Source organism: Cebus imitator, unplaced genomic scaffold (assembly GCF_001604975.1).
Source record: "Cebus imitator isolate Cc_AM_T3 unplaced genomic scaffold, Cebus_imitator-1.0 Scaffold19, whole genome shotgun sequence".
NCBI classification, from domain to species: domain Eukaryota; kingdom Metazoa; phylum Chordata; class Mammalia; order Primates; family Cebidae; genus Cebus; species Cebus imitator.
Window position 1 is genome coordinate 3,027,477 of NW_016107334.1, and position 14,861 is coordinate 3,042,337.

Below are 14,861 nucleotides of genomic sequence, written 5' to 3' on the forward strand. Positions count from 1 at the left end.
GGTATCTTTTTTTTTAATTTTACTTTCATTTCTTTTTACATACATGTGTTGAACATGTAGGTTCATTACATAGGTATACATGTGCCATGGTGGTTTGTTGCTCCTATCAATCCATAATCTAGGTTTTGAGATATTTATCCTAATGCTCCCCCTCCCCCTCCCCCTCCTCACCTGCCGATAGGCCCCAGTGTGTGATGCTTCCCTCCCTGTGTCCATGTGTTCTCATTGTTCAACTCCTACTTAAGAGTGAGAACATGCGGAGTTTAGTTTTCTGTTCTTGTGTTAGTTTGCTGAGAATGATGGCTTCCAGCTTCATCCATGTCCCTGCAAAGGACATGAACTCATTCTTTTTTATGGCTGCATAGTATTTAATGGTATATATGTGCCACATTTTCTTTATCCAGTCTATCATCGATAGGCATTTGGGTTGGAACCAGCCCTTTCAAAAGACTCACCTCACCACTGATTTTAAACAACCACGTTATGCTGGCCCTCCCTTTTGCAGTTTCAATAAGCCAACCAACCAGTGTTCCTTCCTGATAAGAGACCACCAACCACTGAAAGCTTCTGGTCAATCTAGGGAGGCCGCACACTGACTGAGGGTTTTTGTGTCTTCTGCTTCATCTTTTGATGAAGGGGCCCAAAAACTACCCCCTCACATCTTGCTAACACTACCATTTTTTTAACATGGGACCCCACGAAGGGGCTTGGAGGTCAAGTGCACGTGTGCATATTTCTTCTTTCATAAATATTTGTGGCTCCTCCTGTAGCTTGCTGAATATACACTTGGCCACCTCATTCAGCATAACTCCTGTTTTATTCTTCTGACACACCAAGTGCCTGTTTCTGGCTTCTGGCCGGAGGCTATGCTTCCCAGCCATTCAGAATGGCCACCCTGCAGGCTGAAACCATTTAGGATAAATATAGCTCTCCTTTCCACATGTATGAACCTCATCATCCTTTGGTTGACAGTTCCAAATTTTCCCTCATCTTCCTGTCTTCTTCTAAGCCCTCCAAATTCTTCCAATATCTATCAATTGACTCATTTCCAAAGCTGCCTCTACATCTTCAGCTATCTTTATAGCAAAGCCCCACTCCTCAGTACCAATTTTCTGTGTTTGTCCATTTTTCATTGCTACAAATGAATACCTGAGGCTGGGTGATTGATCAGGTAAAGAGGTTTATTTTGGCTCATGGTATGGCAGACTGTACAGGAAGCATAGTGTTGGCATCTGTTTCTGGTGAGGGCTTCAGGAAGCTTCCACTCATGATGGATAGCAAAGGGAGCAGGGATATCACACAGTAAGAGGGTGAGCAAGAGAGAAAGTGGGGGAGATGCCAGTTTCTTTAAACAACCAGCTTTCCAGCAAACTAGTAGAGCGAGCACTCATTCATTCCTGTGAGCAGGACGCCAAGCCCCCCGTCATGACCCAAAGTTCTCCCGCTAGACCCAATCCCCAAAACTGGGAATCAAATTCTCATATGAGATTTGGAGGGGACAAATGTCCCAACCACCTTAGCCAGCATCTCAGCTCCAGATAATACCAGGCTGCTAGAGGGAAGAACACTGTGGGGTGTCCATGCTAGCGGCTTTCCATTGACATTTTCCTCTGAATCTAGAAACAACCAAAAATAACTTGGTGAATGTACTGAAGTTATTTACCATTTACAGAGACCACCATGTCACAAAAAAAGGCAGGGCTAACATGAGGTATAGGTTAATGATACTGGAAGATTTGGTTTCAGTGTACTATATTTCTAACATCTTTCCAGAATCATCTGTCCCAAAACAGAAACCATCTTGTTTCCTGGGCATGCTATAAGAACAGGAAAAGCACTACATTTTTCTTCAAAAAATAATTGCAAAATCTACATGAATGAAATACATTTTTGAGAACTGAACTAAGAGACAAAAATAGCTAATATTTGAGGCCAAGCACTGTTCAGAATATGTACATATCATTCGATCTTCACAATAACCTGAGGAGGAAGACAGTATTTCTATCCCCATTTTGCAGATGAGAGAACTAAGGGACAGAAGAGCTAAGGAGCTTGCCCAAGGTCACACTTAAGAGGCAAAATAGAGACCCCATCCCAGAGGAAGGCCTCCATGGTCTATGCCCTTAACCACTGCCCTCTCCTACCCTTCACACATACCTACCTTAATCAAAAGAATAGGTCCAACAATGACGACTTCACTTCCTAAGTGAATCCATAGGTTTAAGGTAGTAACAGGCTACATTATAGACCTTAACAAATCATATTGAAATTCTTCTAAAGAAAAGTCAGTTCAATCTATCACATAACTTTCAAAGAATGATGAGTCAGGCACTGTAGGTGGCTCATGCTTATAGTCCCAGCACTTTGGGAGCCCAAGGCAGGAGGAGCGCTTAAGCCCAGGAGTTTGAGTCTCAAACAACAGTTGTAGCTCTGGCAACATAGTGAGACCGTCTCTTTATATATTTTTTTTAATTAGCCAAGCATAGAGGCACATTCCTAGCTACTCAGGAGGCTGAGGCAGGAGGATCACTTGAGCCCAGGAGTTTGAGGCTGCAGTGAGTTATGATCACACCACTGCACTACAGCCTGGGTGACAAAGCAAGACCCTGTCTCCAAAAATGATAATGTCACACCACATTTTTAGACACAAACACATTGCTTAGCAGTCATTATCAAATGCCTGTGCTAACTAGGTCAGAAACAGAACCCTAACTGGTGGTTTAGGACAGAAATCTAGAAATTGTGCTATAGAGTGACTGTCCGTGCCTTCCCAAAATTCGTACGTTGAAACTTGGTCCCCAATGTTATGGTATTAGGATGTGGGGCCTTTAGGAGGTGATTAGGTCATGAAGGTGGAGCCCTCATGAATGGGATTAGTGCCCTTAAATGAGGAACCCCAGAGAGCTCCCTCACCCTTTGCCCTCTTGTGAGGATACAAGAAGACAGTCTGAAACCTGGAAGAGGGCCCTCACCAGAACCCGATCATGCTGTGAGCTCAGGCTCACAGCCTCTAGAACTGGGAGAAAGAAACCTCTGGATTTTAAGCTACCTGATCTATGGTGTTTGTTAGAGCAGCCTCAGCTGACTAAGACAAATGGATTCAATTTAGGCATAAGTTCTTGGTTTCCAGAAAACGAAAAGTAACGACAATGCAATGCTGTCCGCTGGGATTTTTCAGCCAGGGCCTCTCCAGCTCCCAGCAGTGCTGGACTGATTATGTATTTCTAGGAACTCTCCTTGCTCCAGAACCTGCAAGGCTTTCTATGTTCACAGTCTAGTCTTCACTCCTCTCACAATGACAGAGAGATTGCCAGGGTCTCTCTAAGAAGCACAAACCTGGCCCAATACACATGAGCTCATCAGGCGCTCAGGGGCTTCTTCTTCCCCAGACTCCCCAGGAACCATGAGCTCCTAGGATAGGCTCCCCAGAGCACCTCCCTTCTCATTCACCAGGAAGAAGGTCTTAGAGACTGCTCCCCCAGCCTTCTTTTCAGGCCCAAAGGCTTACCTTTTGCCTCTGCCTCCATTTCTGCTAGGTTCTCTTATTCCAGTCTGTACATATCAGAAGTCGTCAGGAGCCTCAAGAGAAGCAGATAAAGCCGTGGTGGGTCATTTTACATTTTCCAGACAAACACTGAATTCCTAAAAGAAAACCTCAGCTTACAGCCTTCCCGCCCCCAGGAACTCCTAGCAGGAGAGCCCAGGTCCCGTCAAAGCACATGGCTGCTGCTGCCCAGCCTTCTGCCCAGAGAATGAAGAGGCATTAAAGCCCCACCTGACCCCAGACCCACATCCTGTCCAGCCACTCAACAGCTGGCGGGCTCCCCTTTTCCATGATGCTCTTTCTGCCGTGCCCTAGGGGGCTCAACTCTTGCAGCCTTGATGGTGCAACTCTTGCCAAGTCCCAGGAGGAACGAGCCGGAAACCCCCTGAAGGCAGCAGCTGCTGTGCTTCTAAACTGACTCTTCCTTGTGGTGGCAGGTGCCCTGTCTCCTTGTCTGCAGCTGTGGGTTTAGACAAAGTGCATTATTAGGCTTCTTTCTTCCCCAGGGTCAGCAGGGTTTCAGCATGACCCACTTAGGGGTCATTTCCACAAAAGAAATGTCCTCAGGCTGACAAATCCACCCATTCTTCCTTGATACGGGATCTCTTCAGAAACACAATAGCCTAGGTTTCTTCCTCTTTCCCACCCAACCTGCTCACTCACCTCCTCACACTGCCACCCCCACCCCCAACACCGCCACCAGAACACCCATCCTCAGCTTCCATGGAGCCCCTGCCTGTTCCAGCGTGTTCTCCCCACGTTTCTGCCCACATACGTCTTCCTACAAGTTCCCCCCTCTCCACACCGCAACTTCAGAGGCTGAAGCTCTCCCTCACTCAGAGAACATTGGCTATTGGTCAGGAATATTGTGCAAAAGACTTCACTTAATTGGAAAAGTGAAGTCACTTCACTCCTGGTGGTCCCCAACGCCCCCTGGCCCTCAGCCACAGGACATAGCTCTCACATGGATGGCAGACACCCTGGTTCACTTCTCACTCTTCAACCCTGGAAGCCAGGGCTCCTTTCCCATCCATCGGCTGTTGGGGGTGAAAGGAAACTCTGTAGTACTATACTGAGGTGACATTTCCACCACCAGCCATCTGCTTGGGTCCCTCGTAATTCTCCACCGGAGACTGCGTCATCTCAGAGTTCTCAGGAATTCCCTTTCCAAGAAAGAAGGTCTTGGATCCTTGGGTCCTTGATCCCTAATGGGATTTTGGTCAGAAGATGTATTCCTGGCAGTTGCCAGCTCTTTGTCCAGTGAGAAGGGGTACAGACTGTGCAGCTACACAAAATGAAGCACCGTGGAAAAGGCACCCTTACGGATGAGACACAACGCCCCCAGGCATTCTCCCTCATCATGGATTGCTCTTTGCAAGCGAAAGTCTCATGCAGTAGGTTCCCTGTGCCTTCCTCTCCAGCCCTGACCTTCACAGGAAACTCTTCTGGTGCCTCCTGGACTACCTGCTGCCTTACACCTGGGCTCTGTACCAGAGTCACCAGCATCCACTCAGAGGACACTGGGCAGCTGGGACCTTTGTTTTTTGCTGAGGCCGGTCCTCGTCCAGTAGGGTACCCGAGCACCCACAGCAGCTGCCCAGGCAGCAAATGTCACTGTCAGTTGGGTAAGACTCACACTTTAGCTTCCCTACATGGACTTTGCTTTGGGGGAAATTCCAGGATTTCAAACTCTCAGGGCCCATGGTCGCTGAGCTCAGTGTTCCCAGTAAGACACACCTGGCAATTGCACCTCTAAGAGCTTGTGCTTCTGCCAGAACAATAAGCTTCTACTAGACCCGTCAAATCCCTTCTCTGATTTGACGTGATGGTCACTGTCCCCTCAGTCTGGCCCCCCAGCATCTCAGTCAGTGGGAACGCCATGAAGCACGATGTAGAAGGAAGAACTGGAGGGAGGGAAAGGAAGCCACCAGTCTCCTGCTGAATCTTGATTAGGGCTCCTAGACAGACCTTCCAGGATCAAAAGGAGAAAACGGATTCTCCTCCTCCCATGGAGAAAACTGTTGAAATTCACATAAACCCTCTGAGCCCAGGCTTCCTCTGGTGTACAATGAGGACCCTAGACTCCAGGATCTCTGAGTGCTTCTCTCTGATAGACAGAACAATGCCCCCGCAAAGATGCCCAGGCCCTACTCCCCAGAACTTGTGAATATGTCACATTGTTTGGCAAAGGGGGAATTAACATGGCAGGTGGAATTTAGATTGCTAATAGGCTAACCCTAAGACAGGGAGATTAGCCTCGATTATCAGGGTGAGCTCACTGTAATCACAGGGGCCCTTATAAGTGACAGAGGAAGGCAGGAGAAATAGTGGCAGGATCAGAGACAATTTTGAAGAAGCTGGCTTTGAAGACGGAGGACGAGGCCATGAGCTGAAGGATGGAGGTGGCCTCTACAAATGAGAAAAGGCAAGAAAATTGCCCTGCTGTAGAGCCTGCTGCAGAGCGCAGCCTTGCCAACATTTTTATTTTAGCCCAGTAAGATGCAATTTGAACCTCTGTCTTCCAGAACTGTGAGATAATAAATCTGTACTGTTTTAACCCATTTATCTTGTGGCTAATTTGTAACAGCAGCCATGGGAAAGTAGTTCACCCTCATCCCTCACATCCACACCACATCTCCCTCTTCCTACCGGCATTCCATCTCCTCTGCCTCCCATCACAGAGCCCCAGGTGCCACCATGGCTATGGAGTCTGCGCTGCAGCCTCACTGCAAATATTTGTATGCTCAGAAGAAAAACACGAGTGTAATCTCCCGTATTTACGGAGGACCTTACTGCTTTTAAATTGCTGTCATACAAAAACAAAACAATTTTGTCAGCATGTTACATGCCATTTCCTGAGCTGGTCTCTGCAGATGCAAAGACACATGGATGTCATTGGTTCTGTCCAGGAATTCGCCTGGAAAAAGAAACCCTGGAGACACTGCCTGGAATCCTTGATGCCTCCAAAGTTAGACTGGAGTTGGATTAACCCAACCCCTCTCTGTGGAAACAGCAAACGGCTAGAAGAGTGACATCAATCAGCCACAACTGCTTCAGCCTCATGATATTGGAACAATGATGTCAGATGTGACACGGAAACTGCCTGGGTGTATGTGGCTCTTTTTTTTTTTTTAATCTAGTGAAAAATTCCAAGTCACAGCCATGACACTGACCCATCAAAAGATCCTTTCATGTTTTCCTTTGTGTTAAATGCTCTTTGTGCTTTTCTTTTGAAAAGCACAAAGAAGAGGTGGATGGAAAATTCTAGTAATAAGGAGTGCTAGAGAGAATTCCTGCTTAAGAGCAGAATCTTCAAGAATATATCCTTTGCTTCCTGTCTCCTCTCCCCTTCCTGATTCTCAAAGACATTTCAAACTCATGAATATTCTTTACATAGATGAGTGGGACGAACTCAGACTTGAGAGTGGACCCTTTTTCTCTTTCTTTTCAGAACACGAAGAATTGCCATTAGGACCTGGAAACAAATATGGTGCATAGAATCCTTACTGACAAAGGAGCCTGAATTCCTCCTCTAGTGCTGAATAGTGACTACTGAAATGGCCAGACCGGCAACAGAGCAGGAAGTAAACTGGCATTCCTATTAGATGGAATGTCCAAGAAACTATAATGTTTTAATGGGGTTGAAGATTACCTACTTCTATAAGGAGATAGGTATTTTCTTTATCTAGCCAGGTGAGACCACGCATTTAGAGTTATAAGACGGAGTGGCAGGATCAGGACTACAATCATGAGTTATCCACAAACTGTCGCAAAGGCAGACAATCTTTTCCGGATGCTTTCTTTAGCCTGAGTGTCTGAACCTACTGTATAAAGGAGTACTGCCAAGACCCGGCAAAAAAAAAAGAAAAAGGCCCTGGTGGCTTCAAAGATTTTGACATTGGAAACCTGTCCCAGTACCTGAAACACACAAAATCATGTGTCAGTGAGCTCAGCTTGGAGCCCACACCTTGGCCAGCTGCCCAGAATTCTCACCCCGGTTCTCTAAAACTCTACTCTTTCTTCTTGGTGAACTACTTTCTGATCCCAAAGGGCAGTATCGACGAGACTGTGATGCGGCCGAGACATGGGTAAAAAGGACAGAGTACACAACACAAGAAGGTTTAGAGGAAACCTGCTTCCAGATGGAAGAACTAAGCTCCTCATATGTCCCCACAGAGATGCGACGTTGTAGAAGAGAGCTTGCAGACCCAGCTGCCAATGGTCAATCACTGCCACGTGGGAGGAGCTGGCAAAAGACATCACTAACAATTATGGGAATAAAAACTTCCTTGTTACTTTAAAGTTTCAAATCATCTGTTAAAGCTGATAATGGAGGCCACTGACACCTATTCTGTTCATTGTACTCTGTCTCCTCTTTTACTTCCCGCCCAGTCCCTGTGCTTTGCCAACTATGTCGTTCACCAGTTGTCTCCCAAGAAGGATGGGAGCAGTGGTTCCCCACCACATGTATCTTGACAACTTTTCCTACAGCACCTCTTGGCATCCAGCTTCGAGAATCTCCTTCTCCTGCAGTGATTCTGCTAGTCCCCTCTTCCTTTGAAAGACCACCGCCCTTGACTCTCAAAGCACCAACAATTTTCTCCTCTCCTCCCATTTCAGCTCAGCACGGGGCTCTCCATCAGCTTTAGGCATCACGGAGCTGCAGGCACGGAGCAATTCGGTGTGCTCACACCAGCAGCAGCATACGAAATCACTGACCAGGAAGCCACATGTTCCAAACACCCTTGTCAAAACCAAGGACCCAAAGAAGTGTAGCCACAGGTTTGTCCCTGGGTAACATGTCAATGGAAAATGGAAATGACACCAGCAGAGGACAGCATTACTCCAGACAGAGGACAAGGGCGCCATGTGGGCCAGGGCTGGACTGCGGAGAGACGTGGGGCCTGTGACATGGTCTGGCTGGAAACATTCTCATGAACAAGGAAAGATACATGACATGGGCATTGGAGAAAAAGAGCATCTCGGAAACAGACAGAGGAGGCAGGAGACAAGAGTGTTCACAGCATGTTAAACTACACAGAAGACCTTTCCCATGGATGGTAGAGAGCATGTAGAAGAAACAGAGGAATGGAATGTAGAAGAGATCACTGGGGCCAGACGATGGTTGAGTCTGGAAAGTTGAGCTGAAGACACAAGACTTTATTCTGTTGGCAGTGGGGCGTCATCGAAGGCTTGAGAGCAGGGGTGGGGTGCTACGGCTGCCTGAGGTCTAAGAAAAATGACTCCAACAGAGTGCATGGCATGGATGGATGGATGGAGGAGTCTGAAAGCAGAGAGATTGCAATAATGGGCTAAATGGTAGCCCTGAAATAATTTCTGTCCAGCCAGCACCTGAGAATGTAACCTTATTTGGAAATGGAGTCTTTGCTGACGCTCCCATTTAAGATGCAGTCATACTGGATTGGGGTAGGCTCTGAATCTGATGGCTGGTATCTTCCTAAGAGGAGAAGACATGCAAAGGAGAAAAGAAGGCTGTGTGATGATGGAGGCAGAGACTGGAGCTGCCCGTCTAAAAGCGAAGGAGCAGCAGGGATTGCTGGCAGCCACTGGAAACCTCCTTCATAGGCTCCAGCGGGAACCAACACTGCTGGCACCTTGGTTTCAAACTCACAGCCTCTCCAAATCCATGAGAGAATACATTTTGCTGTTGTAAGCCACCACCTCTGTGGTCGGTCATCTTTCACAGCTGCCCTAGGGAGCCAACGCAGAGCTTAGTGAAGAATCCAGCTGGACTGCGGGCTGGGGAAAGGTCACCTAGGCCCAAAACGAGGCCTTGGAGAAAACCACATTTGAAAGGAATGATCAACAGGACATAATAGCTGGGGGACAAGCGAGCTGTAGGAACAATGGATGACTCCAAATTCACAGAGGGTGGACGGGAACTGCCCGTTTCACTCTGGGGCCCACTCTCTAAAGTGAACGTCAAGGAAGCTCATGGTCCTTGAAGGTGCTCCTGAGGGGTACGGGCTACATTTGGATTCCCAACCTTGAGAGTCACGCTGGAAGCAATCCAGGGAGACTGTCAGCCCTCACCCAAAGACACGTGGCTGCATATTGGAAGTCAGATTATCTTGTTTATTTCTCCTTTTTGTCCTACAGTCTTTAAGGAAGAAACAAGGTCATCTGGAGACTCGCCGAGTGTCTGCAGCAGTGCAGAAAAGCCAAATGAAGGCGTTGCCCCTTGAGGCGGACTTGGTGAAAGCAGGGGTTGTTTAGAGAAACCTGAAGGGCAGGTGAATGTTGAGGGAATATCCGGCTCTTCTCAATGTCCAGGTTCACCCTTCAGTGCAAACTTTCTGAGATCTGGGGGTTCATGAATAAGGGAGCCCTTGCTGTCCCTTGCCCCACTCTCAGCTGGGTACATGAAAGCAGTCTTTATTCTCCCTTCCCCAAGCAGCAATCGCAGAGCCCAGCACCAGAGGACACCAGGACACAGGCTGTACCCCAAGCCTGTGCACGGGGCACACTCTAGAGAGAGGGGCATTTCCATCACCAGCACCCCCAACCCTATTCCAAGGACCCCTTTTAGTACACCACTAAGTTGTCAGAAAAAGAACACCACAGTCTCTTTCAGGGGGAAAAGCAAAAATCCTGCCTGCGTACCAATCGTCCTTGGACCTCAGGCTGTGGTTATTTTGTGGCCTTCATGCTTCTCATGGCCTGGGGTCCTCCCACTTCCACCTGGAGTTTTCTGAAAAGTGAAGAATCCTGTCCCTGGGCTTGGCACCCACTGGCGATGCCGCCACCTCAAGCCACGCTAGATTGGCTCCTCCTCTGCTCCTCTCACAGGTCAGCCCTCCCCAGGACTCAGAGCTGCCCTCCCTGGAGCCATCACCCAGTCTCCTATTTTTCTCCAAGGTGCTACTTGAACCCTTTAAAAGTGCAGTTCACAGTGAGCGTTAGGGGCCTCCCATGCACCTTTTACCCACTAAGTTGGCACCATTTGAGGAAGTGAGTTTTAATAACACAAGTGGAGGGCCTAGGCGGGGATACAGACATTCTCGTGCCTTGCTGGGGGAATGCCAATCAATACAGATTTTTTTGGAGGTAAAAATCTGAGATTGGATTTTTTTTTAATTTGTCCTACCTTCTGACCCAGAAATTCTGCTTCTAAAAATGTATTCTAACAAAATGAAGTATGTGTGCAAAGACCTAGCTAGAAGGCCATTCACCATAGCCTTAGGTATGATAGCAAAATAAAACAGTAACACCCAAATATTCAAGATGGAAAGCTATTTTAATAAATATGGGAGAGGGAGACTGTGTCTCAATAAATAAGTAAATATTGAGACATTTATGCAATAGAATATGCATAAATTTGCTGCCTGTAAAGGAGCATGAGTTGCCCCCCGGGGGCGGACCTGAGTGGGCTCCCAGGCAGAACACAAAAGGGGCAACCTTCCCCTGAATGCACCTTTGCACCTGTCAGATTTTGAACTATTTGAATCCCAGACAGGAGAGCCCAGATAGGTCAATAAATGTTGAAAGGCTGTTTTAGAAGAGTAGGATAGACAAGAGAAAGATATTCATGAACTATTAAGTGAAACAGATATGTTGCAAAATAATGAGTTATACCATTTCTACTAAAACGCAAAACCAGAAGTCTGGAAGGAAATTCCAGGTTGAACAGGATATGTTTCTAACGGACGGAGTTATGGAAGTTTTTTTTCTTCTTCTTATACACATTTTTCTAACTTTGCTGCAAGGAACATGCCATATTGTGAGGGGAAAGGGGAGCAACAAATGTTCTTTTGAATTCTTAGAAAACGGTGTAGCTACAAAACGTGAGCTCGGCACTTGCTCTCCTTCCTGGCTCAGACAAACTTTTACGAAGAACAGAGACACCATCTTCACCCCCTCACCACCCCCACCCAACCCAACTCCACTCGAAAGACTCCCTCCTCAGCCTGCTGAAGTCTGGCTTCCACCCCACTCCCCCTGCCTCCTGAACTCATCTGGCAAATGGCGCACAGTCTCCCTGACCATTGCCAGAGCCAGGAATGTCTCCAGCCCTCCTCTCACTGGCCTCTGTGCCACATTTGTGTTCAGTGGGTTTCTCTAACATTAATTTAGCACCAAGTATATGTCAAACATAGCTTTAGGCACCTGAGGGAGACATCAGCCCCTAATACTGGTCACTGCCCTTGGCAGCCCGTTTATAGGCTGGTAGGAGAGGAGAGAGTGGGTGAAGGCCCCCAAAGTCCGTGGGGGACAGCTGTCTTCCTCAGCAGCATCACACTCCCCAGCTCTCCATCTCCGGCCTCCTCTGCCCTGTCCTGCTTTTCTACCTACCCCTCATAACCTATCCTCAGGAATGTGCCCCCGCCAGTGCTCCCCTCCCTCCCCTCGCCCTTCCAGCGCTATCCCATCGACTGTTTAGAAAATCCGTGAATGTTGACGTCCAATTGCCAGGCTGGCCCGGAGCGACAGACACCTCCAATTCCATCTCCCCTGAGGCGGCAGACACCAATTGTCATGACACCCCCACCTCCCCACTCTGTTCCTTTCTTAGTTGGTGGCATCTACCCAAGGCTACTCGAACCTGCAACCCCTTCCCTCCTCCCCATGATCCCTCCTGCCCTTTCCCCACCCTCACTGGGGTTTTTCATCTCCTGCCCCATTCATTGCAGTGGCCCCATCTTGTGCCGCAACCCTTGACCCCTGCACACTGAAGGGGTCTGTCCCCTGCACACTGAAGCCAACAAGCTCCATCCAAAATGCCCATCTGGCCCTCTGGCTGTCCTTCCCAGAAAGTTAACAGAATAAAATCCAGGCACAGCAAGCCTGTCACCCCTTCCCCCTCATTCCCTCTGCAATCCCACCCTCCGCTTGTGTCCTCACCCTTGCCCTGTCACACCTCAGTGCCTTCCCCACGCCAGGGTCCCCATACCCACTCCACTCCTGGATTCCCATATCCCACTCCTGGTGTGACTTAAGCCCTTTCTTCATCAGGATTCAGCTCAGGCCCTCCCTGCTCCAAAACCTTCTCAGGGACACAGGCCCTGGATGGGGACCCCTCCTCTGTGACCCGGTCGCTGCTAGAGCAGCACAGTCGCACAGAGACACCAAATGCATGTGTGCTTTCCTCCAAGTCAGCTCTCGGCCCCTCTAGGGCAGCTGTTGCAGACAGTAAATGCCTACAGGCCCAGCTCCTGGCACAAGACCTAACTGCTACCGTCAAACAAGGAGCCAGCAGAATGTTGGTCCAGGCAGTGGAGCTATTTCTTGTATCTTAAAGCATGGCAGGCCCAGTGAGAACTGTTCACAGGGGTTCCTTTGCCCATTTAATAACGGAGGCCCCAGACACCCCGGTGCCCAGGGCTGCCCCCGTGTGTCCCTCTGCCTGTGGCTCAGCCAAACCCAGCAAGGAGGCCAGCCCAGGCTCCTCTTCCCTTCCCAGGAGCACAGAGTTGATCTGCAAGTCCTTAGTCCACCATGAGAGGGGTCCAGGGTCTTCTGGCAAGAGATCCCTCCGAGCCCGCCTGAACCTAACGTGGGAGGCTTGGCAAGCAGAGCGCCAAAACGGCCCTGGGTCCTGAACCTCCATTCTCTTTTTTTTTTTTGACAGAGTCTCGCTCTATCTCCAGGCTAGAGTGCAGTGGTGCCATCTCAGCTCAATGCAACCTCCGCCTCCGCCTCCCAGGTTCAAACAATTCTTCTGCCTCAGCCTCCTGAGGAGCTGGGACTATAGGCACGTGCCACCACGCCCAGCTAATTTTTGCATTTTTAGTAGAGACGGGGTTTCACCATGTTGGCCAGGATGGTCTTGATCTCTTGACCTCGTGATCCGCCCACCTCGGCCTCCCAAAGTGCTGGGATTACAGGCGTGAGCCACCGCACCTGGCCCTGAACCTCCATTCTGAAAAGGCCTTAGACCGTAGGCTCATCTCCAGTGAGGTCCTGCCTGACCAGCGTATTCTTCTGTGAGCTAAAAACCAGGGCTTTTTTCTACTGCTAAGATGCCCTCAAGAGCTGATACAGGAGACGCAGCAACACTGGGGGTCCTAGGAGTGTCAAAGGTGGGGAGGCAGGCTTTCCTCCAGCTCCCTCCCTATCACCCCACCCCATCCCCTGTAAGGCACCAGGACAGCAGGGCCCGGGGCTGCCAGAGAGCCAGAGCCCCAGAGTGAGAGGGTGAGGTGCGCCCCTCAGCCTTGGAGACATCAGTCTCCTCTCCCTGTTGCCATGCAAAGGTAAAAACATTGATTAAATCCAGCACCTAAATCCCTACACAGCCCTGCCCCATCTGTGTAGGCTGCACGCACTCAGTCACAGAAGGACACGGAAGGACACGAGAGCCACGGCCGAGAATGAGTGAGAGCAGCGGGAAAGAGAAGGGCCGCAGGAGGGCCGATGTCCCCCGACCACAGACCCCCTCTGCTGGGCCTGCCTGGGCTCTGCCATCAGGTTTTTTTCAGCTAAGGCAGGGAGCCCCTGGGAAATGAGAAGGCAGGGACTGAGGATTCTCACACGCAGCTGTGGCTGCCCCGAAGCTCTCGCTGGGAATTAAGCTATAAGGTTGATTCATCACATATTCACGGTGCGTTTCTCATATACCAACTGCTGGGTCCCCTCAGAAAGACTTGAACCCCGACAGCCTTGCAGCCTTTTAGTCTACCTGGCTGCAGAACCCGGGCACCAACCGCTGAGAATCTTTAGGATTGAAAATTCTGATGGCAGTTGAGAGCAACGGTGAAGCAGTGAAACCCCCAGGCAGAAGAGCACACAGACCTGGGAGGGTGCAGAGGCAGCCTCAGCCCTATCGGGGCCTGTGGGGGATAGCTGAGGGGAGGGAAAAGATAAGCAGAGATTCTGGGCTGGAGGCCTACCAGGAAGAAGGGGACCAAGTCAGGAAGGAGAAGACAAGACCACACACTAATGGCTCTAGAGGCAAATTCTGCCAGCCTGGGTGTCAGTTTGGAGGCCTGCCCTGTATTGAAAACTCACAGCCTTTGAGCTAAGCACCTCTCTTACCGCAAAGGCAGGAGTTACGGCTGCCTCTGGTGCTGAATGGTGGGCACTGTGAATCAAGATCAAATTCATGATGAACTTGCACCTTTTGTAAAGAAACAAATCAGCAACCGCCAAGTTCAAAGGAGCTGACCAATGATAAGACCAAGGCTTGGGCGTGTAAGAGACATGTCCGTCTGTGCACAGGTTTGCTTCCATGTGGCCATCCAGTGGTGGACGTGGTGATGGTGCACCAGGCCCCAGAAAGCCTGCCACACATTCCCCATTGAGGGTACCCTTGGGATCTCAGTAATGCTTTGAAGAGCCCCTAAGCTAAAAGAAATAA

At 49.2% G+C, this 14,861-nt stretch overlaps 1 long non-coding RNA gene across 1 annotated transcript; it reads right to left on the reverse strand.

Annotated features, from left to right (window-relative positions):
- Positions 1 to 1,179: 1,179 nt before the first annotated feature.
- Positions 1,180 to 3,791, reverse strand: LOC108295701. The gene is made up of 3 exons (XR_001821547.2): positions 3,665 to 3,791; positions 3,509 to 3,579; positions 1,180 to 1,616 (listed from the first exon to the last, which is right to left on the reverse strand). It is a non-coding gene; the product is annotated as an uncharacterized LOC108295701 (long non-coding RNA).
- Between the last annotated feature and the right edge of the window lie 11,070 nt (positions 3,792 to 14,861).